The 21,297-nt window shown below is 37.1% G+C and overlaps 1 pseudogene; it reads left to right on the top strand.

Annotated features, from left to right (window-relative positions):
- The first annotated feature begins 18,769 nt into the window (after positions 1–18,769).
- LOC143680802 (zinc finger protein 717-like) lies at positions 18,770–20,123 on the top strand (annotated as a pseudogene).
- The last annotated feature ends 1,174 nt before the right edge of the window (positions 20,124–21,297 follow it).

The following is a 21,297-nucleotide window of genomic DNA, read 5'->3' as shown; positions in this document are numbered from 1 at the left end:
TATGCCTAAGATTCACCCCCAGTGAACCTCTTTTGTTGCTCAGATGTGGCCTCTCTTTCTCTCTAAGCCAACTTGGCAGTTGAACTCACTGCCTTCCCTCCACATGAGACATGACTCCGAGGTGTGTAAATCTCCTTGGCAATGTAGGACAGAAGTCCCAGGATGAGGCCCAGCATCATGGGAATGAGAAAGCCTCTTGATCAAATGAGAGAAGGTAAGGATGACAAAATAAATTCTTGGTGAGAGATTCAAACAGAGTTGCAGTGTTACCCTGGAGGTTATTCTTTTGCATTATATAGATATCCTTTTTTAGTTTAGGGTGTATTGGAGTGCCTAGAGGAAATACCTGAAACTGTTGAACTGTGTTCAAGTAGGCCTGATTCTTGAAGAGGACTGAAAAACTATATAGCTTTTACTATGTAACCATGTGACTGTGAAAACCTTGTGTCTGATGCTCTTTTTATCCAGGGTATGGACAGATGAGTAAAAAATAAGGATAAAAATTAAATAAATAATAGGGGATAAAGGGTAGAAAATTGAATGGATGGAAGTACCAGTTGTCAATGAGAGGGAGGGGTAAGGGGTAAGGGATGTATGAGTTATTTTTTTTCTTTTGTTTTTCTGGAGTGATGCAAATGTTCTAAAAATGATCATGGTGAAGAATATACAACTATGTATTGATATGGTGAACCATTGATTGTATAATATGGTTGGACTGTATGTGTGTGTATATTTTCAATAAAAATATTTTAAAAATATAAAAAGATGCTCAACATCACTAGCTATTAGGGAAGTGCAAATCAAAACCACAGTGAGATATCATCTCACATCTACCTGAAAGACCATTATTTAAAAAATATAAAATGACAAGCACTGGAGAAGATGTAGAAAAAGAGGCACATATTCATTTCTGGTGGGTATAGAATGGTGTAACTGGAAGGAAGTTTGGCAGTTCCTCAGGAAGCTAAGTATAGAATTGCAGTGGAGTGGGGTGTGTGACATGTAGGATGTGTCTGGGTCGTTGCAAGACCAAGTAGGGAAAACAGGGCAGGCTGACAAATAAGGTGACAATGGCATGAAGACATGAACAAGGTAGAGGAGGGAGTGATGCCAATCTCTGTGGGAAGAATATTGTTAGAAGTAGCAGATGGTGAGGATCCAAGAGGTGGAAATGTTCCTTCTGTGTTCAGAAAAAAATAGAGTCCAAAGGGTAGAAAGAAATTAGAAGTGGGCAAAATAGTAGAAGGTGGTGTAGGAGGGTTAAGAAGAATTCATTCAGGGTCACATCCAACAAAGTAGTTACAGCTGAAATATTCAAATAATATCTAGAAATCAATGAAAAGACAGAAATCCCAAGAGAAAAATGTGCCAAATACTTGAACAGACTTTACACAAAGGCATATTGATAATGACCAAGAAGGATATGTGAAGATGCTATGCCATTAGACACCAGGAAAATGCAAATTAAAATCACCCTGCTATGCATACACAAGTTAACATTTAAAAGGCAGAGACCAATCCGAATCAAGATGGCAAAGTGAGACGCTTCAAGGTTCCATTCCCCCTTAGAAGTTTTGAGTAACCAGCAATAACTGGCAGAAACATATTTCTCAAGGCTCCAAAACACAATTAAGGGATTGCAGTATTAGAATTAATGCCCAATCACACACACACACACAAAAGGCATCTTAAAATGGTAGCTTAGTTCAACAAAGCATTGTTTTTCACACAGGCATATTCCAGTACAGATCAGCAACTCTCCAGCACAGGTATCCTTCCTGTACCAACTCCACCTGCAGGCAACCTTGTTCCTTAAGCTCTACTATCAGCACAGGACCTCCAGGGACTGTGGAAGAGACATTTATTGCTCATACATTATCCATTTGTTCCCTTGAATTTTCAGCCACCTTGCACTTAGGTGTATTGTAAGATCAATTCTGGACAATGGACTTTGAGCAAAAGTTTTTTTGCCAAGCCTTCAACAAACAGGTTTGAATTTTCCTTGTAATCCCTTCCCTTGTATCAGCCAATCTGTTAGGAGTTGAGAGACAGATCCAAAAACAGATAACACCTCAATACTTGAGTCACTTCGTGGAAGGTGGGTATGCTGGATACTCATCTGACACATCAGAACTGGTGTGAACATGAATAACCTATGGTATTAAGGCCACTATGATTCCAAGGATAATTTGCTACTACACTGTAGAAACACCTATGATTAGTAATACAAAACTTCGTACCAATAGTGCAATACTGCTAAAACTAAAGCATAAAATATTGGTGTAGCGGTCAGGGAGTGGGAAGCTTCTAGGAGAGCAAACCATTTACTGAAAGTGTTGCTTGTAGCTTGCTATTACTTAGAAGGCCTATCATTTGCCTAGCAAACTTGGAGCTGAGAAGGAAGATTAAGTGCAAGGGTAGTACAGTGGTAGAATTCTCATCTGCCAAGAGGGAGACCCAGGTTCAATTCCCAGTACACACACTTCCAAAAAACAAACAAGCAAAAAAAAAAAAACAAAGGAGAATACAAACAAACAACAATGAAACAAATCCAAAAAATGGTGCTGCAATAATGGAATACTCACATGGAAAAAGAACGAAATGTTACCCCCACCATACAGCATACAAAAGAAATCTCACCAAAGTTAATTACAGGAGTGGTCTGTCCTAAAGGAAAATCTCCTTTGTCTCTGGATCTATAAAACTCAGAACAACTTATTTGCTGCCAGTATACAAAGGAGGGACAGCCATAGGATAAATACTCCCATTTCCATAGGGAGAAATTGGATTGAACACAGGGGTCACTGGACCCAAGAAGTTTCAAAAACCTGCAGGGTGAATTTCATTAGATTTCAAAGTCTGAGTGTCATTTATCTTCAGGAATTTAGAAAGCCAAAGTCTCACCCTTTCATAGGACATGTAAAGCAGCCTATCTCTCTCCAAATGCAACCTTTGGGGGGATATTGGGGAGACCACCTTTTTTTTGGCTCCACCCTCTCCAGGCATTGGGGCTGCACCCGGACTCTCTGCCATCTATAGGGCACATGCACAACCTGTCCATGTGGGTCACAGCCAGGCTCTCCCCAATCCCCAAGGAATATGATCCACCCTCTCCAAGACCTGAGGCAGCACAACTTTTCCACTGCAAAGATATGGAAAGCCCACCCTCTGTCTTTGAGGTAAACTCACTTCCTCCAAGTGCTTGGTTGAGTCCTCTCTGCTAGCCTGAGGTTTCTTCACTTCAGACCTTAGCCTCCATGTTTCTGCCTCTGAAGACATTTTACCTTCACTTAGTCCCTTTTCTTGAGACTTTTAGTCCATACTTGCAGTGACTCCATTTATACAGATCACACAACACTCTTGTTGGCTTTCTATGCAATATGCTGAGATCATGCCCGTCACACAAAAGGAATTTACACAAATCCTTCCTGGATAACTCCATCTCCAATCCTGGCTTTTTCTGAAATGGCTGACTGGTTCTATGTTTGGCTATATTCTTATGTGGGGCACTATTTTCTGGGGTCTTACTTTCTGGAAGGCTAGAATTTTCCAGAACATCAAGTTCTGGTTTCTTTGTACTCAAGAGTTCAGTTCTCAACTTATCTCTTTCCTTTTGCATATCACTAACAGCTGCAGGGAGAAACAAGGCTGAACTTCCCACATTTAATTTGGAAATCTCTTCTGCTAAATATCCAAGTTCATGGCTTTTAAAATCTACCTTCCAGCCAAAGCCACTCATCAATTTTGCCAGATTGTCTGCCATTTCAAAACAACGATTGCCTTCCTTCCAGTTTGCAATAACGCACACCTTATTTCTGTCTAGAGTTTTATCAGAGGTATCTTTAGAGTCCACATTTCTACCAATAGTCTCTTCAAAGCATTCTAGGCCTTTTCTATCAAACTCCTCACAACTCTTCCAGAATCTTCCCCTTATCCATTTAAATAGCCATTCTAACATGTTTTGTATTTGCAAACTGCAGCAGTCTCAAAATCTATTCTAGTTTGCAAACTGCCAGAATGTGATATAGCAGAAATGGAATGGCTTTTAAAAAGGGGAATATATTAAGTTGCAAATTTATATGTTCTAAGGCTGTGAAAATGTCCAAATTAAAGCAAGGCTATAGAAATATCTAACCTAAGACATCCAAGGAAAGATAACTTGGTTCAAGAAGGCCAGTGGCATTAAGGGTTTCCCTCTCAACTGGAAAGTCACATGGTGAACATGGCAACATCTGCTAGCTTTCTCTCCAGGCTTCTAGTTTCATGAAGCTCCCCCAGGGGTGTTTTTCTTCTTCATCTCCAAAGATCTCTGGCTGTGTGGGTTCTAAATCTTTTTCCAAAATGGTTCCCTCTTAAAGGGCTCCAATACACAACCCCACCTTGAATGGGTGCAGATATATTTCCATAGAAACCACCACCCACAATTGGGTCACATCTCCATGGGAAATCAAAAAGCTCCAGTCCAGCCATATTGCATGAGGATTAAAGGACATGCCTTTTCTGGGGTTCACAACAGATTCAAACCAGCATACTCAATAACCATGTTTTTAGCCATTAAAAGATTGTCAACTTTGCAGAATTTCACAAGCCTGCACACAATATTAGCCAATCATAGATAAGAGAATGCCTTTCACTATAAAGACTCTAAACCACTACTGTCCTTCAAAGCTTTCTGACCCAGAGTTTCCCCACCGTGCTGCTGGTTGACACCATTAGACATATTAAGTCCCCTCTCTAATTATCCACTTCCTTGGAAGTTCCTGTGGTTTCTCCACTTTGGGCTGATAGCCTTATGTCACTGTCTCTGGAAGATCTTCTTCTGGAAGGGACTTGCCTCCTCATGCCACCTTGTCCAAGTGTCACCAAAACAGAGCTTGTTATTTGATACTGATATCCTCAAAGTCACCAAAACCAGCTTTACTGTCTATATTTTCTATACAGAAATTAGCCCCCAAATACATCAGGCTTCATGACTGCTAATTTGACTCACCTCCTTGGCTACGATGTAAATTCATAGGAGAGTCACTATCTTTTAACTCTCTGTCCTGCAAAATACCAATCATTCATTGACTGATCCATCAGTTTTCTTATTGGGTGATTGGTCAATTGATTACTGGATGAGAGACCTTTTTGTAAACCAATAAAAAAGAATTGTTTGAATATGCAGTATTTTAAGAAATTTTTACAGAGAGTAGATGGTAATTTTGACAGCTCATTGCACCATTCACATGGAAGTGATGGAGTCTGGCAAATTGTGGTCACAGCTTTGAAAATTAGCATGGAATTGTTATTTAACTACAAGTGGAACAGAAAGAACATTCTTGACAAAGGGTAATACTTGTATTATGTAAATTAATCCATTTTAGCCTTAATAACAAGCATAACTCACAATTTTGACCTGCTGAAGAGATTTTTTGATATTCTGAAGTAATAATAATACTCCAAAGAGTAATCTCAAGTAACAACTACAAAATAATGAAGGTTTGCAATACATTTCAGAATAGAGTACTGATATAAAAAATGTTTGAGAGTTTGAATATTTAATATGGGCATTTTCAGGGGTATAATTTTCTCCATGTAATTAATTCCCCATGCACCCATTACCCTGCTTCAACAACTGTCAAGACTTGTGCAGTTTTGTTCCATTTGCACTGCCCTTTACCCCAACCTAGTCATATTGAGTGACTTTGAAACAAATCCCACATCCTCTCATGTTCTTAAGTACTTAAGTACAGATTTCTAAAAGATCAGAATGTGTTTTTTTAAATACCCACAAAACTATTGCCACAATAACAATTAATAATAATCATTTCCTACCACCAAATATCCAGTCACTGAATTGAGCATTAATATTTTGAGTGGTCTATGCAATTATTTTTAACTATTTTATTGAAAAATTCTTGTGAATTAAAATGAACAAATACTCTGTATAACAATAACTATATAATGAAGTAGAGAACAAAATTTGCATGAAACTTTTGAATTGATAAACTTTGAAAAGTTATTGCAAACATACACATAAATATTTTAAACAAAATTATAAATGGAATGTTATATAGTCTTTTTGGTTTAGGGAAAGCTGTTTATATTCTTGGCCCCCTTCTGCCCAAACACTACACCCATAGTAAACATCAATCTATATCTGACTTTCTAAAGTTTTTTCCACGTTTGCAGCAGTCTTCAAAACAGCAGCCTTCAAAACACTTGCAAAAAAGTGATGAAAAATAAACAAATCCCTAGACTATTGGAGTTTGCCTTCAACTGTTACATATATATAATCATATAAGAAATAGTTCTAACTAGCTGTGCACATATAAGACAGTTCTCTGAATCTTGATTATTTCCCTCAGTATCCTCAAATCAACTTGTTTAGCTCTTATTCATCCTTTTTAATGACTGTATAATACTTCAATATATCCCATAATTTGTTTGATCATTTCCTTGATAATAAGTATTCCAGTCATTTAATGTATTTTTTCCAATAAAAACATCCTTACACATATGTCATTGTATCCTGTTGCTTTATTTCCATGGATTAGATTACTAGAAGGACAAATTCTGGGTCAAGTGATATATGAATATTCATATCCAGAATACATAAAGAACTGTTGAAAATTGATGAAGGAGGGACTTCCTGGAAAATGGCCAAATAGAGTAGCTCGAGATCAGCCCGGCTCCATGGAAAAGTTAGAGAAGGGACAGAAGGGCGACTGAGATGGCAATTTGGGAGTGTGGCTGACCTGGGTGAACCTTCTGCACTACATAGGGTGGCCCTAGTAGCAGAGGCCAAGGAACTGAGAGGCAGAAAGCAGGAGGCTGACATGGAGGTGCAGAGCTTGCAGGAGTGCATGGATGGGACCTGGGGACTAGGCAGTAAGCCAGGTCATGTTCCTTGGCATGTTACCCTCACCAGGGCAACCCTGTGACTGGTGACTCACCCCTATCCTATGCACCTGAACCTCATAGCCCACTCCCATTCCTGTGCTCCAGGTGCCCCCACCCCACCAGTCCCCAGTATGCATACCTGCCCCACACCCCCACCCCAAGTACAGCCCAACCCACCTTTCCTGCACCCCTCCCAAGCATTACCTCTCCTCCCTATTCCCTGCAGGCTGTTGTCAGTACATAAAGACTGCGGGCACTAACCTCCATACCCAGTTTACCCCAGCCCCCTACCCATAGTGTTGCACAGCCTCAACTCCCACCCCAGAGCTCTGTGCATCAGTTTTTGGCACTCCTAGACTCACACATGCACATAGGCTCTAATCACATCATTCAACTTGGGGAAACTCAGTCTATAGCAATCATAGAACTGTGCCATCAGCCACACTTCCCAACTCTGAGAAAGTGCTGACCTGTACAGCCAGGTCACATCTGCCCCTAATCCATGAAGGCATAACACTCACCTGCTGCCACAGATCTATGCATGTGCACAAAGGGTCCCATGCCATAGACCAGGGCACACCATGATTATGGCCCTGAGACCAGTGCACACACAGCTACATCCTCCCTGGCCACTGGACACCCACATTCACAAGCATCAGCTTAACATCCTCAACCTGTGTCTATCTGCCATGAAACAAATCACTGCACTAAGTGTCCCACCCCATACTCTACTTCCTGCTGTACAACCAGCCCACAAGCACAAGGGCTTAGACTACTGAAAGAAATCAACTCCCAAAGTAAATCAACCAAAATATTTACCTGCCATGAAGACAGCAGAAGATAACTAATCATATCACAATGCAGACAGATATAGCCCTGCCTAATGGCCAAATTAAAACAGCAGATGAGACACAGACATTGGAACAACTAATCAAAGATGTTCACACAACTCTATTTAATAAAATAAGTAGGATGGCGCATAACTTAAAAGAGATCAAGAAGACAGTAGAAGAGCATAAAGAGGAATTTGAAAGAATAAATAGAAAAATAGTGGGTATCACAGAGATTAAAGACTCTGTTAACCAAATAAAAAACATACTAGAGGCACACAACACCACATTTAAAGAAATGGAAGAAAGAATAATGACATAGAGGACAGGATAACTGACTTCAAAGATCCAAAACAGTAAATTGCAAAAAAAAAAAAAAAAAGATGGAAAAAATTGAATTGGATCTCAAGGACATGATAGGCAAAACAAAGCACACAAATATAAGAATCATTGATGTCTCAGAAAGAGAAAAAAGGAATAAAGGGTTAGGAAGTATAGTTGAGGATATAATGGTGAAAAACTTCCCAACCATTATAAAGGACATAAATATACAAGTCAAAGAAGCCCAGTGCACTACAAACAGAATAAATCCAAATAGGCCTTCCCCAAGACACATACTAATCAGTATGTCAAATGTTTAAGATAAGCAGAAAATCCTGAAAGCAGCAAGAGAAAAGCAACCTACTACATAAAAGGGAAAACAAATAAGACTGAGTTCAGATTACTTAACTAACACCAAGAAGCAAGAAGGCAGTGGTATGATACATTCAAGATCCTGAAAGAGAAAGACTTCCAGCCAAGAATTGTATACTCAGCCAAATTGTCCTTCAAAATTGTGGGAGAGATTAAGATTTTCACAGACAAGATTAAGAAGTCATGAAAGAATTTGTCAACAAGATACCAGCTCTGCAAGAAATACAAACAGGGGTTCAGCCAGGTGAAAAAAAGATGGAAGAGGGAGGTCCGGAGGAGAACACAGAATTGAAGAGTACCACTAAGGGTAATTTAAAGAATATAAAGAGAAAGAGTGAAAAGAATATATAGATTTGATGAATAAAATAAAAAAGATAAGATGGTAAATTCAAGAAATTCCTTTTCAGTAATAACTTTGAATGGTAACAGACTTACAAATTAAAAGATACAGATTGGCAGAATGGATTAAGAAACATGATCCAGCTATATGCTATTTAAAAGAGACTCACCTTAGACACAAGGATGCAAATAGAATGAAAGTGAAAGGATGGAAAAAGATTTTCCAAGCAAGTTGTAACCAAAAGAAAGCAGGAGTCACTATACTAATATTGGATAAAATAGACTTTAAATGTAAAGACATCATAAGTGACAAAGAAGGACACTATATACTAATTAAAGGGTCAATTCACCAAGAAGATATAACAATCATAAATGTTTATGCTCCCAATCAAAGGAGCTACAAAATACATGATACAGACATTGGCAAACTGAAGGGAGTGATAGATGTTTCAACAATAATAGCAGGAGACTTCAATACAGCATTCTCCTCTACAGATAGAAAAACCAGCCAGAAGATCAACATGGAAATAGAGAAGTTAAATAACTTGATAAATGAATTAGACCTAGTAGAGTTATATAGGTCATTGCACCCCAAAGCACAAGGACATATATTCTTCTCTAGTGCTTATGCAACATTCTCCAGGAGTGATCATATTCTGGGGAACAAAACAGGTCTTTATAAATTTAAAAACATTGAAATTATTCAAAACACTTTCTCTGATCACAATGAGATGAAGCTGGATCTCAATAACCACCAAGGAATGAGAACTTTCACAAGTATATGGAGATTAAATAATACACTCTTAAACAACCAGTGGGTGGAAGAAGAAATTGGTAGAGAAATCAGCAGCTATCTGGAGATGAATGAAAATGTGAATATAACTTATTAAAACTTATGGGATGTGGCAAAGGCTGTGCTGAGAGGGAAATTTATTGCCCTAAATGCTTATATTAAAAAACAAGAAGGGGAAAAAATTGAGGACTTAACAGCACACCTGGAGGAACTTGAGAAAGAACAGCAAACTAACCCCAAAGCAAATGAAAGAAGAGAAATAACAAAGATTCAAGCAGAGATAAATGAATGGGAGAAAAAAAATCAATAGAAAGAATCAATGAAACCAAAAGTTGGTTCTTTGAGAAAATCAATAAAATTGATGGGCCACTAGCAAGACTGACAAAGAAAAAAAGAGAGAGAATGCAAATAAATAAGCAAAATCAGAAATGAGAATAGTTGCATTACCACAGACTCTGAGGAAATAAAAGAAATCATAAGAGGATACTATGGACAACTATATGCCAGCAAACTAGACAACTTAGATGTAATGGATAGATTCCTGGAGACACACGAACAAGCTATGCTGAATCAGGAAGAAATAGAAGATCTCAACAAACCAATCACAAATAAAGAGATTCAATCAGTCAGCAAAATATTCCCAAGTTTGTTTCCCAGACCATGCACCTGCTCCCCACCCAAAATAAAACAAAAACATCCTACAAGGAAAAGCCCAGGGCCAGATGGCTTAAGAGGAGAATTTGATCAAACATTCCAAAAAGAACTAACACCAATTCTGCTCAAACTTCTTCAAAAACTTGAGGAAAAAGGAACTCTACCGAACTCATTTTATGAAACTAATATCATTTTAATACCAAAACTGGGTAAAGATGCTATAAGAAAGGAAAATTACAGACTAATCTCCCTAACAAACATAGATGCAAAAATTCTCAACAAAATATTAGCACATCAAATCCAACAACACATTAAAGAATTATACACCATGACCAAATGGTCTTTATACCAGGAATGCAAGGATGGTTCAACACAAGAAAATCAATTAATGTAATGCAGCACATTACAAATTGAAAGGGAAATTCTCACATGATCATCTCAATTGATGCTGAAAAAGTATTCAATAAAATTCAACATTCTTTTCTAATTAAAAATATTCCAAAAGATAAGAATCAGAAGTAACTACCTCAATATGATAAAGGGAATATATGAAAAACCAATAGCCAGCATGGTACTCAATGGAGAGAGACTGAAAGTTTTCCCCTAAGATCACAAACAAGACAAGGATATCTGCTGTCACCACTATTATTCAACATTGTGCTCGAAATTCAAGCTAGAGCAATCAGGCAGGACAAAGAAATAAAAGGCATCCAAATTGGAAAGGAAGAAGTAAAACTCTCATTATTTGCAGATGATATTATACTATATTTGGAAGATCCTGAGAAATCTAAGCAAGGTTACTTGAGCCAATAAACAAATTCAGCAAAGTGGCAGGATATAAAATGAATGTGCAAAAATCAGTAGCATTTCTATACACAAGCAATGACCTAGCTGAGGAGTAAGTTAATGGAAAAATTCCATTTAAAATCACAACTAAAAGAATCAAGTACATAGGATTGAACTTAACTGGGGACATAATGGACTTGTACACAGAAAACTATATAACACTGCCAAAACAAGTCAAAAGAGTTCTAAATAAGTGGAAAGACACTCCCTGCTCATGGATAGGGAGGCTAAATATAGTTAAGATATCAATTCTCCCCAAATTGATCTGCAGATTCAACACAGTACCAATCAAAATTCCAACAATACGCTTTGGAAAAGCTAACTACCAAATTCATCTGAAAGGGAAAGAGACCTGAATAGCTAAAAGCATCCTAACAAAGATGATTAAAGTGGGAGTATTAACACTCCCTGATTTTAAAACCTATTATAAAGCCACGGTGGTCAAAACAGCATAGTACTGGAACAAAGATAGAGCATTGACCAATGGAATCAAACCAAGAGTGCAGAAATAGACCACCAAATCCATGACCAACTGATTTTTGACAAGGCCTCAAATCCTATGAACTGGGACAAAATAGTCTTTTCAATGATTGGGTATGGAAGAACTGGATATCAATAGCCAAAAGAATGAAAGAGGACCCCTATCTTACATCCTACAGAAAATTTGACTCAAAGTTGATCAAACACCCAAATATAAGAAATAGTACCATAAAGCTTCTAGAAAAAAATGTAGGGAAACATCTTCAAGACCTAGTAATAGGAGGTAGCTTCCTAAGCTTTACACCCAAAGCACAAGGAACAAAAGAAAAAATAGATAAATGGGAACGCCTCAAAGTCAAATGCATCTGCACCTCAAAAGGCTTTGTTAAAAAGGTGAAGAGGCAGCCAACTCAATGGGAGAAAATCTTTGGAAACCACATGTCAAAGGTTTGATTTCTTGTATATACAAAGAAATCACACAACAGAAGAACAAACAATCCAATTATAAAATGGGCTAAAGATATGCATACACATTTTTCTGAAAAGCAAATACAGATGGCTCAAAAGCACATGAAGAGATGCTCATTTTCATTGGATTTAAAGGAAATGCAGATCATGAGTACAATGAGAAACTACCTCACACTTATAAGAATGGCTGCTATTAAACAAACAGGAAACTATAAATGTTGTAGAGGATGTGAAGAAACTGGGACACTTATGCACTGCTCATGGGAATGCATAATCATGCAGCCACTATGGAAGACTGTTTGGTGGTTCCTTAGGAAACTAAATATCGAGTTGCCCTATGACCCATCAATAGTACTACTTGGTATATACCCAGAAGAGCTGAAAGCAATGACACAAACACACATTTGTACACTGATATTCATAGCATTATTACCAATCACGAAAAGATGGACACAAACCAAATGCCCATCAACAGATAAGTGGATCAACAAAATGTGGTATATATATATATATGCGATGGAATATTATGCAGAAGTAAGATGAAATGACATCCTGAAGCACATGACAAGATGGATGAGCCTGGAGGACATAATGCTGAGTGAACTTAGCCAGACACAAAAGGATTAATACTGTATGGTCCCACTATTATGACCAGCATAAAGGTACAATCAGAGGCTTATAATACAGAATACAGGGGACTTAGTGATACATAGAAGCTAGGTATGGGTGAACTGTTAGCTAATGAGGTTGAACTCCAATGTAAGGGTATAGATAGGAGTGAAGGTGGTTCTCTAGTGGGTCTATAAGTAATTTTACCATATCAAAGATGAACAAGATTGAAAGGGGTTGAATAGACCTACGAGTCCCATTTATTAACACTAGAAATATGAATTAGTTCATGCAAGAATTACTTCAAAGATATGATGCTTGTGCAAAGAGTGTTTAAGTCCAGGTTATAGGGGGGAAACTTATTGCATTCTAAGAGTTTTGTTCAAAAAGAAACTATCAGCACTACCACAGCAACAGCAGAGGTAAATAATGCAGGGAGGGACAAGAATTAAGAGGAGGGTTAGACTTCCTATTTGGCAAGGGGGTGATTATTGGTTTTCCTTCTTTTTGGAACAATGAAATTATCTAAAATTGAAAATGTTGATGAACTGTGGACCTTGTGTCCTATATATGATGACCGATGAATGCGGTGGTTGAATGACTGAAAAGTAAATTGGTGAATGATGGTGTATACTTATGAATGATGGTTGCACTGCTACAAAAAGGAATAAAGTCATGAGGCATGCAATGATGTGAATGAACATGTGGGACATTTGGTGAGACAAAATAAGCCAGGAACAAAAAAACAGAATGGTATGGTTGCCTTTAGTAAATGCTTATAAGAAAACAAGGGCCTAGACTGTAAGCTTTTAAAGCAGACACGTTAAGTCTGGAGTGGTGATTATTATTTCCAGATTTTGAGAGGTTGTTTTATATATATAACCTGATATTTAGAGATAAGAATGAAGCTGAACAGGTTGGTGTTGAAGTAATTCAGAACATAGGGGTAAGGAAGACAGTGTTTATATTTTAGAACCACATACTCTTTGAGACCAATGGAAGAAAGATTTATTTGGTCTGGAACTGAAATTTTCTTTAGGGCATAATCTAACTCAACCTATCTGTATAGCTCATTTGAATAATTGAAACAAAGGGAGCCCAGAATAAGAAAGAGGCCCTTTAATCCGGTATAGAATATTGTAATTCCTGGTTACATCCTAGAGTATACTAAGCAGATAACCAAAAAGTTTTGGCAGGGCAGCCACCATGACTCAGCAGACAGAGTTCTCCCCTGCCAATGCAGAGACCCAGGTTTGATTACCAGTGCCCGCCCATAAAAATAAAAAAGAAGAATTGGCAGAGTTTCCTGAGGGATAGGAGAAAGAATATGGAACTGTTAAACCTTACCATCAGTGAATGCCCTGATACTGAGTCAAATTTTAGGCACTCCCAAATCAATAGGACATGCCCTCAATCATAAGGCTTACTCTTGTGAAGCTTATGTAGGTAGCAGAGAAACTTAGACTACATATGCATGCCTAAGATTTACTTCTGGAGGACATCTTTTGTTACTCAGATGAGGTATCACTCTCTCTAAGCACAACTCTGCAACTGAAATAATTGCCCTCCCCCCTACGTGGGACATGACTTCCCTGGCAATGTAGGAGATGACTCCCAGGGATGAATCCAGCCCCAGTACCTTGGGATCAACAGTTCCATCCTGACCAAAAAGGAGAAAAAGTGTAACTAATAAAGTATCAGTGGCAGAGACAGTTCAAATAGAATTGAGAGGCTACTCTGAAGGTTGCTGCTATCCTAGCTTCGGTTAGACATTGCTACCTATCATAACCTGACAAACCCCAACCAGAACCATTCCAGCCAATCCTGAGGAACACCTAGGGCAATATATAAGATTCCACATGGGTTCTATGCACTAGAGTAACTTTCCAGAAACCTACAATCTCCAGATGGGTCCCTGGTATAGATAAGTCCTGAAACCTAGCCCAGCCTCTCCAGAACATTAGATAGTTCCATCTCCCTATATTAGTGACAGACCCTTCCAAGATGAAAAGCTTAGAATGGCCATTGCCCAAACACCCCTAAAGAGAGGGATGGAAAGATCAAAGGTGATGGTGGAGTTATACAGAGAAGATAGAATTTAACAAACAAATATGAATGCTGAATCATTATATTGATATTGCCTTTAGTCACCAGTATTTTAGAGCAGCTAGAAGTAAAAACCTAAAATTGTGGATTGTAACCCATGTCAAACTCTGAAATATGGTCTACAACTAATTGTAGTACTGTGCTTTGAAATTTACAGCTTTCTTTATATGTTATTTTTCACAAAGAAAGAAGGGAAAAAAGTTGATTGTGATGACACAGAATATTTAAGCCTTCTAGCGTCCTATATTCTGGAGCAGCTAGAAAGAAGAGTCTGAGATAATAGTATGGTAGCACATGACAAACTCTGGAATCTGTCCTGTAGCTACTTGTTGAAGACTGCTTTGAAAACTATTGTTTTTTTTTTTTATTTCTTTGCTTTGTATATATGTTATCCTATACAATAAAAAAGTTAAAAAAAATTGATGAAGGAGGGAAACTAAGACAGAATAGCAACCATGAACCAAGTGCAAGAATTTTCAAGGAGGTTCACATGATGAGCTGTGTCAATTGAGAAGTCCAGTGCAAGTTTGACTCTTTCCTAATTCTATCTGCCAAGATGATTTTATGATTTTTTTCCTTTGTCTTTAGTATTCTGTAATTTTACTAGGATATTCCAAGGCATATGCTTTTCCTTAACAAATCAGTCTAAAACCTAGTTATTGCTTTCAAAATTCAGTTGAGGTTTTCTTCAGTTGGAAGTTTTCTTCTGTTATTTGTACGATACTTGCCCATTCTCCATTGGTTCCTTTTTCTCTTTCTAATGCAACTGTTATTCACATGTCAGGGTTTTACTATCTGTCCTCCTTGGTGCTTATCTATTCCCATTTGCTTCCCATCTCTTTATATTTGCCCATGCTTCAAGATATTTCTTCCGTTTCATTTTCCCAGTTGCTAATTCAGGTCTCCATGATGATCTTCATTTCTTTCAATTAATCTACTGAATTATATATAGTTACAAAAATTCAAAATTTGTACTTTAGAAAGGTTTTTTGAGGTACAGTTAAGCTTCCTTACATGCTCTGTGCTTCTTATTATTCAAATTGTCTTATGTCTGCAGTAACAGTTGTTTCTTCTCCTTGATCATTCTTCTCTCAGGGTCAAAGCTCCTTAGGGGGCTGCGATTTTCCTTCCTTGGCTCCTTGGTTCTTGTGTTGTGCTTTTGGGGACTGTCTCATAGGTGTTAAAAGACCAAACACTGCCACCTCTAATCTAAGTTAAAAAAAAAAAAAAAGAGACTTTCTGTCTTTTGAGCAGGGCCCTGAATAATGCTTTCCTTTCCAGCTTCAGAAGTAGGACAGTCTTGTTCTGTTGGTTCTTAGCCTTCCCAGAGTCAGGGAGATCAGGGACCCACTAGAGCTTTTTTTTTTTTTTTTTTAGTATATTTTCACTGAGAAATACCAGCACATATACAGACCAACCCTGTTATATAATCAGTGGCTCACAATATCATCACATAGTTTTGTATCCTTCACTACCATCATTTTTAGAACATTTGCATCATAGAGCTTTATGTCAACCTTTCCCCAATGACCCCCTGAGAGCCCAAAGTCCCTCTTGCACCCAGCTTCCTACAAACTACAGCAGTCTTCATCTCAGGAGAGGGGAAGAGGGACTAGAGTGGGGGAAGAAGGCAATTTCCATTGGGGGTGGCTTCCCAGAATCTAGCATGAACTCTGAAACAAATCACTTTGAATAAAAGTTCAAGCAATGGACAGCTTCAGGAAATCACAGAGGTGTTTGGGGATAGAATTTGTTTTTCCTCATTCTCAGTGGTATTTTGGGAAAACATGAAACAACTGAAACCACTGAACCACTGAAAACTGAAAGAACAGGGGACCAAGAATAATCCGACACTGAAAACAAATGCTTGGGAACACAAATTACATTTTAAAAGAATTTTCAGAGCATGACTGCTATTCAACTGCACTGAGTTAGTCAATCAGAGTAGTGTGTGTGCCCAAATGTCAGTGACTGAACATTGTAGAAGTTTAAGTCTAATTCATATAAAATCCAACTGGAGGTGGGGCATGTTCCAGGTCATCATTCCTGGGTCAAGGCTGACAAGGTCTGCTCTCTTCAACAGCTGAAATCCAAGATCATTTGAGGAGCTATTATTCAATCAGCAGATGTGAGGTAAGAGCAAGGTTTTTGTGTGGGAGGTTTACAATGAGCAGTCTTGAAAATTATCCACATTAATTCCACTCACAAGTCATTGGCCAAAATTGCAGTGTGGTCTTATATTACAGGAGGCTTGGGAACATAGTCTAGCCGTGTGTCCAAGAAAAAGAAGAATCAAGTTTAAGGAACATTTAGCATACCTTCTCAGAAAGCTGAGCTCATGAAGTCATTGTGTGTGTAACCCAGTAAGGCTTCTAATTCCAATCTGCTTTTATACTCAAACAGCTAAAATTAACATGAAATTACTCAGATTTAGCCTATTAACAGAAAACATGGTTTATAAATTTCCCCATTGTTTTTAACTTCAAGGGAAGTCTTGCATTCATAAAAGAAACATCTTCAGGAAAATATTAAATAGTAAATGTTTTGAGCATTAGGGTATTATTCATGAAACATAATAAATACTTAAGGTTGTACAACGGGCATCAGTATAAAAAGAAGGAAAATTAAACAATAATCAAAGCAGTACATGCCCACTAACATGGAGGTTCCTGGGATGGAATAATTAATTGCAAAATATGTGTTGAATAAATGAAATGAAAATGGAATTGTGTAGGAATAATTCTTTATAGTTCACAAAGTGCCTCTATCATACAGCGGCAGTTAATATTACCAATCTCACTGAGAAGTCAATATTACCACTTCCTTTATATAGATGGGAAAATTTTGGTTTCTGCACCAACCCCTATGAATTTGAAAAGCTCCTGCCTTATTCCTGATCCTATCTTATTGTTTAAGTCCTATTCTTTTTAGTTTTACTAATCTTTTCCTTTTTTTGTAAACAGAACTCAGATCACTGATTTATTGTACTTTTTTAATAATGTGTATTTAAAATCATACTTTTCCCTCTACATATTGCTTAAACTACATCCCCTATTTCTGATACATAGTGTTTTCATAGCTATTCAGGTCAAAATACTAAAAATTCCACATTGTGATATTTTCTTTGACCTGTTAAATATATAATTGCAATTAAAAAAATTCCTTGAAGTATGCAAGCACAAGGGATAGAAAGAATGTTCAAAGGAATATTGGCATAAAAATTCCAAAATTTAATGGAAGACATGGATATGCACATTCAGAAGGGTCAGAAAAATCCCACACAGGCTAAACTCCAAGAGAAAAATGCAAAGACATATGGTAATCAAACTGTCCAATGCCAAGAACAAAGAGAGAGTTCTAAATGTTCAAGAAAAGAGCAATGAAATATGTACAAGGGACTCCTAATAAGATTAAGTTTCAATTTCTCATCTGAAACCATGGATGCAAGAAGGCAGTGGGATACAAAATATTTAATTCATAGAAAGAAAACAATTGAAAATGAATTTTATATCTGGTGAGATTGCCTTTTAAAAATAAGGGACAGGGCAGTGTAATGGTAGCTCAGTGGCAAGAATTCCCACCTGCTGAGCTGGAGACCCAGTTCAATTCCTGGAGCCTGCCCTTGTCAAAACAAAAAACAAAAAACAAGAACAACAAAAGATAAGGGACAGATTAAGACATTTCCAGATTAAAAAAAAAATCTGAGGGAGTTCATCACCACAAGACCTACCCTACAAACCGTGCTAAAAGGAGTTCTTAGATGGAAAGGAAAGGACACTGAACTGTGAATCAACACAGCACAAAGATATTAAAACCTCTGTTTTAATGGGTCAATGAAATGCCAATCTGATTATATGTTTGGTAAGTAATTCCACTTCTTATTTCTTTCAAGTTCTATAACTCAAATGCATAAAAAGTAATGATAAGGATGAAGAGGTATTCTCCATTCCTTGGGTGGGGCTGGTGACCCTACAGGGGGATACCTGATGGGCAAAGACCAATTTGTTGGTTGATGGGAAGGAAGTACAATTTTAGGGGAGACTAATTGAAGTCATGAGTCCCTCCTGTTCATTCCTGCCTGTCTTGCATTCTAGCAGCCCTGCTTAAAATCTACAAAAGACTAACCTAGGGCCACAGGAAATGGGATCAGTGACATTCCAGAATGTAGCTGTGGACTTCACCATGGAAGAATGGCAGTTGCTTGATTGTACTCAGAGCAACTGTATTGTGATGTGATGCTGGAGAACTTGAGGGACCTAATCTCAGTGGGATGTTCATTACTAAAACAAAAGTGATCTTCAAGGTAGAGCAAGGACAAAAGCCATGGATGGAGGAAGAGAACTCATAGGAGCTATCCAGAAGTTGTCTGCTTACTTGATGATGAGCTAGAGAGACAATGGGGAAGCACAGATAATTTTCTGAACCCAGATATATTCACTTTTAAGGAAACACTGACTAAGAAGAAAGTTCAAAATTACAATCTGAATATAAACATTATTTCTTCAAGAAAAAAACAACATGAATGTGGATCAATGGAAAGAGTTTGGAAACTAATTTAGACTTATTCAGTTATAATAAAAGTTATACTGGGAGGTGTGACAGTGGCTCAGTGGCAAAATTCTTGCCTGCTATGCCAGAGACACAGGTTTGATTCCCGATGCCTGCCCATGCCAAAAAAAAAAAAAAAAGTTATATTAATGAAAATCCCTATGAATGTGATGACTGCAGGAAAGACTTCAGAAAGAAATGTTATCTAATTAGACATAAAATCAACATACAAGGAAAAAAAATCTTTGAGTGCATTGGATGTGAGAAAGCCTACAGCAAAAAAGCATAAGTCATCAGAAAATTCATAATTTGTAAGTCATCAGAAAATTCATAATGGGGAGAAACTCTATGTACAACAACTGTGGGAAAGCTTGTATGCATAAAGCACAACCTATTATGGCCCACAAGATACTTCACACTGAGAGAAACCTTATGAATGCAGCCAGTGTGGGAAGACATTCACTTGGCACTCCTCTTTTACTCAACATGTAAATTCTCATTCACTTGAAAACTTATTTGAATGTAAAAAAGGCTGGAAAACCTTCAAGTATAGTCCATTGATTTATAAATATTCTAGATGTTATACCAGAAAGAAACTATAAACATGTAGAAAATATGGCAAAGTTTTTGTAAATTCATCAATGCTTGTCATGCATCAGATAATTCACACAGGAGAGAAATCCGATGGATGTACTCAACATGGCAAAGCCTTCTTCAAGAAGTCTCACCAACTTAAACATTGTTTAATTCATATGGCACAGCATCAACATAAATGAAACATATATGGAAAATTTTTTCATGGGAAGCCAAACCTCATTTTTCATCAAAGAGTCATAAAAAAGAGGAAGTCTTATGAATGTGGGAAAACTTAAAATTAACCTTTTAAGCAAGAAAGGATTAATAATTGATAAAACATTGTTAATTGAATATGGAAAAGCATGTGAAATTTCATATTATGTGATATTACTGATTTTATTTAAAAGATACCAAAAATTTTGAGTTATAAATGGTAGTTTTACTGTTGAATATAAAGCTTAGGAAATTATAAAAAATTGAATGATTAAGGCAATTATATCTATACATTGCCCTGATTTTTAATTTTTACACGAATTCCAGAATTGCTTTTGAAATTTATGTTCTATAGGTATATTAATTTATACACATTATACATACTTATATGTACTAAAATCTTTGTGGTAAACATTCGTCTCTTCAAATCCTAAAAAAAAAATCACTATTTCCAAACTTTTGACACCCAGTATTCTAGTGTACATATTTAGCTACATGTTATGCTTTCTGCCATTGACTTTATTCTTTTCTTCACTAGCATAGCCTTAAACAGAACATGATTACGATTTGGCAAGAAGAAAGTCAAAACTGGTTACACTCAACTCAAAATGAACAGGATCTTGGATCTCCAGAAACCAATTTTCTTTACTTGAAGTCTGTGCTTTTGTGTAGTTGTCAAAAACATGTCTGAAATAGCCACACATAATGTGGAATACCCTTTTACTTTTCACATCCACCTTCCTTCTAGAATATGTTATACCTTGTGATATTTTTACTTTTACTTTTTTTCCTTTTTTAGCAAGAACATTTAAAAATGTCACTTTTGGTGGGGGGAAAGAATACAGAGTTTTTGCTTAATGGGTGCAAAGCTTTCTGTTTGAGGTAAAAATGTTGGGGCAATGGATGTTGGTGATTGTAGCACAATTTTGTGAATGTAATTAATATTAGTGAATTGAACACTTGAAAGTGGTTACAGTGGGAAATTTTGAGTTGTATAATGTTACTACAATAAAAAGTTTCGAAGAAAAATGGTAATGATAAGTTTTTGCTTTTGGACATACAATGTATAAAAATGTAATTTGCAACAAATTAAAAAAAGGAGAGAGGATTACAGGAAGTATTTTGTGTGTTATTAAAACAAACTTCATATCAAATCAAACATTATTCTCATAGATTTATGATGTTAAACTTAGCCCACTGCTAACCATAAAGAAAATATATGATAAATATATATAGAAAGAAATGAGAATGGACTCA

This window comes from Tamandua tetradactyla, chromosome 1 (assembly GCF_023851605.1).
Source record: "Tamandua tetradactyla isolate mTamTet1 chromosome 1, mTamTet1.pri, whole genome shotgun sequence".
NCBI classification, from domain to species: Eukaryota; Metazoa; Chordata; class Mammalia; order Pilosa; family Myrmecophagidae; genus Tamandua; species Tamandua tetradactyla.
The sequence above is the reverse complement of the archived record's forward strand: the minus strand, read 5'-3'. Positions and strand labels throughout refer to the sequence as shown.